The sequence below is a fragment of the Marmota marmota genome, unplaced genomic scaffold (genome assembly GCF_001458135.2).
Source record: "Marmota marmota marmota unplaced genomic scaffold, marMar, whole genome shotgun sequence".
In the NCBI taxonomy this organism is placed as follows: Eukaryota; Metazoa; Chordata; class Mammalia; order Rodentia; family Sciuridae; genus Marmota; species Marmota marmota.
In genome coordinates this window covers 19080379-19084157 of record NW_026000249.1, presented here as the reverse complement: position 1 = coordinate 19084157, position 3779 = coordinate 19080379, and the positions used below count along the sequence as shown (strand labels likewise).

The 3779-nt window shown below is 33.5% G+C and overlaps 1 protein-coding gene across 1 annotated transcript in view; it reads left to right on the top strand.

Annotated features, from left to right (window-relative positions):
- The first annotated feature begins 229 nt into the window (after positions 1-229).
- The window catches only part of Tasl (TLR adaptor interacting with endolysosomal SLC15A4), a 19042-nt gene continuing 15492 nt past the window's right edge, over positions 230-3779 (top strand). Inside the window, exon 1 of the mRNA XM_015488097.2 lies at positions 230-472. The gene's annotated coding sequence lies outside the window, so the exon portion shown is untranslated. The remainder of the gene's footprint in view (positions 473-3779) is intronic.

Below are 3779 nucleotides of genomic sequence, written 5' to 3'. Positions count from 1 at the left end.
TTGGTTGAATTTCAGTAGAGGGTTCCCCGAGAATTAGTTATCGTAGAAAGACAAATTAATTGTGTTGATAGGGTGCTTGCATAATGCATAGAAATAAACTTTTTTTTTTTTTTTTTTTTTTTTTTTTTTAGCAAGAGACAGTTTCATAGATAGGTTTCATTTTTCGAAAAAGGGGAAGAAACACCATTCTGTGCATTCTGTGGCTCGATGTGGGTTCGTCAGTTATTACCCACCCCCCATTTCCTGGGACTTCCCACTGCTTCTTTGTACAAATCAGACTTGTGCAAAAACAACTCTTTTTCCATAGGATCAGTTATAAAAAGAACTGCAATGAAATGAGCAGCTTATTTTCTCAGTCTCATCAGTCAAAGACTTGCAAACGTTCTGGAAAGAGTGTTGGCTGGCTTGTTCATTTCTATTGGGACAATCATTGTGTTTCTGCAGGACCAAAGTAGCAGACTGGCTAGTGAAGGTAAGAAAAAGGAGGCAACGGGATTCTGGTAACATTTCCTTCCATTTCTCTTCTCACTTTCTTAACCCTTTATTGTCAGAGTTCATCTAAAATATTTTTAAAGCTCACCAAATCAGAGGTGAGTAGGAGTTGAAGCAAGCGTTGAATGGGCTTGGACAATAAAAAAGAATTCAGCTAAACACTTTCTTTTCTTATCTCCTTGTGTGACATTTAAAAAAATTAACTTGAAATTTTTTGACTGGTCTGATCAAATTCTTTGTTGTATAATTTATTCAGTCCTCTTACTGGTTGCTGTGCCAGTTTAGTTTCCACATTTTTAACAGAAGGCCTAAAAACTTAAGTAGGATTTTGCAGTGACAACGTGGCTCTTGAATTCAGTTATAGCAATGAGTTATAGAGACAAACACAATCACAATGCATTCTAGTTGGATTTCACTCTCAATTATTCAGTTCACCAAGCTTTGATAGTGTTGTTCTATGTTCCAACATATATTCAAAGTGAATCTGATCTGTAATGATGATGCTTTTCAAATTGCCATCTGGGTGATTTAGGAAAAGCCTGCTTTAGGATATTAAGACTTTTGTTAGAAATATCTTTAGACCTGCTGAAGCATTCTTTTGCTTTGTGCACATGCTTCTTGAATATATGCTTGCATATAGACCTTGTTTAGTCAGAATATGCATACTGATTTTTTATATAACATTCCTTGCATAATTTAGTGTAAGGCAATTGTTTCATAGCTTGAAAAGCTTGTAAGAGTAAAGAGTATTTGAAATATGTGTTAAACATCCATATCATGCTGATGATTTTGAAGATTTACAAGAGTAGTGCACTACTTATTATCTAGAGCAAAGTGATGTTTGAAATACTTACATAAAGTCACCAAAACATTTCCAAATACATATATAATTGTTATTTTAGGTATATAAGATATTGTCCCTGTATTCATTGACCCCTGCATTTTTATTCTTCAAAGTTATAAACCTATATAAAAATTGAAAGGATAGTACAATGAACACCTAAATTTCGATTATGTAGATTAATCAGTTGTATCATTTTGCCACATTTACTCTCTCTTTCTGTATGTCTTTCTCAGTTTTTTTTTTCTCTGAACCATTTCAGAGTATATTGTTGACTGTAGGACACATGTCACCTCTAAATTCTTGAGTATATATCTCCTAAGAATAAGGGCAGTCTATTTCATAATCACAGCACAATTGTGACACCAAGGCAATTTAATATCAATACAATACTATTATCTAACATATGACTCACATTCAATTTCTCCAATTAGCCATATGTTCTTTAGAAGTTTTTATTTTTTAATATTTATTTGTATATTTGGTGTTGGGAATTGAACCCAGGACCCTGAACATGCTAGGAAAGTGCTCTGCCACTGAACTACGTACCCAGCCCAGCTTTTTAATTTTTTAAGTCCCAGAACCAATCAAGGATCTTTCAGTGCATTTGGTTGTTATGCCTATTATTAAGTAAATGTTAATGGTAATAAGAATAATTAACAATGATTAACAATTATATCTTCAAGGAAATTATTATTTTTAGTCCTCTATTTTCTGTCAAAATACTCCTGAAAAAGTGATCATAAAGTTTAATTTTTCTATTGTGAAATGATAAGAAAGACTATGAACAAAAAACCCAATTATGACAAAAATTTAATATTTCCTCACTAAATTTTACATCTTATGAAATAAGGAATTTCACACATCAGGTTCAGCCCTTGGAAGTAGCTGTTACCTTTGGACATAAAAATCCAAGCAGAACCAAATAGAAGATCATTTATTTACTTGGTGAGTTTAATATGGACAAAAGGATGATCTTTGGTTTACAATTGTGTTGTCTTAACCAAGTTAGACTTCCAGAAATTCGTTTGTTATATAAGAATTATTTTACAAGGCTGCTAAGCCTGGAAGATAAAGGATGCAAAGAACTCCCTTAAAAATTATTTTACATTTGGTAGAAAAGTAGATAATCCCAGATTATGTTTTGTAACAAGGATTGAAATAGGGATGAGTGATTCTTTAGAGCAGTAAGAGGTAAAATAATAGGGATATGATCTAGGACATGTGATAACATGATTAGTCATTTCTAGCTCTAAAGAACAGGTATGTTAAAAGATAAGACTAAAGAAGCTGTCAATGCTATTTTACAGAGGGAGGACTTTCCAAAACAACAACAATAACAACAACAACAACAAAAAACTCCTTTCTTGAGTAAAATACTTGCATCATTCACTGAAAACAAAACACGTAAGACAGATTTGGTGATACTGTCCAAATTAGCTCATAAACAAAACAATATTCAAATTTTTATTTTTGGTCTTTTTTTCTAAAAATTTCAATGATAATTTAACAGTGGTTTATCTGCAAGTCCCCCAATTCAATATGGTCTTAAAATATTAAATTGGAATTATAGGATCTAGAATTTATATTACAGGAGAAATAAAGAGATGAAATAGAGGATTTCGAGGTCTGGGGGTATTAACAAATAACATCTCTGTTATATGACTTCACATGATCTTAAAAAACAGTTTCCTTCACTCTCAAATTCGAGACAAGTATAAATTTGCTTATCTAATTGGAGAACTAAAAAAAGTGCTGCAGATTATCAGTGGAAACAATTTTTTTTTTGGTACCAGGGATTGAACTCAGGGGCACTTGACCACTAAGCCACATCCCCAGTCCTATTTTGTATTTTGTTTAGAGAAAGGGTCTCACTGAGTTGCTTAATGTCTTGCTGTTGTTGAGGCTGGCTTTGAACTTGAGATCCTCCTGTCTCAGCCTCCTGCGCTGCTGGGATTACAGGCATGTGCCACTGCATCTAGTAGAAACAATCTTAAACATTGCTGATGAGAAAAGAAATTGTTCCAAGCTACTTGAAAGGCAGTTTGTTAATAGCAGTGATCTAGTAATTCTACTGCTCCAAATCTGGCCTGAGGAAATAGTCATGGAAGCATGTGCCAGGATTACACATAGTAAAAAGCAAGAAAAACCTCAACATTCACTATGAGTAATTATTTACTAAATAAAAATAAGATGTACCTATAGATGTATTATTTCATAACTGTCTAAAAATAGATCTACATAAGCAGACATGCTATTAGGTGGGAGGCAAACTGCTCCCAGGCCAGATTGGCTCAAGATTTTCCATGAAACAGAAGATAACATTGGCATGTCTTTCATTCCATGAGTTTGTATCCCATGATGCTGCTTGGCAGTTCCATCCGGCCACTGGAGGTATCCTTTGTACCCATCTCAACCCTGAATCTTTTTTTTTTTTTTTTTTGAG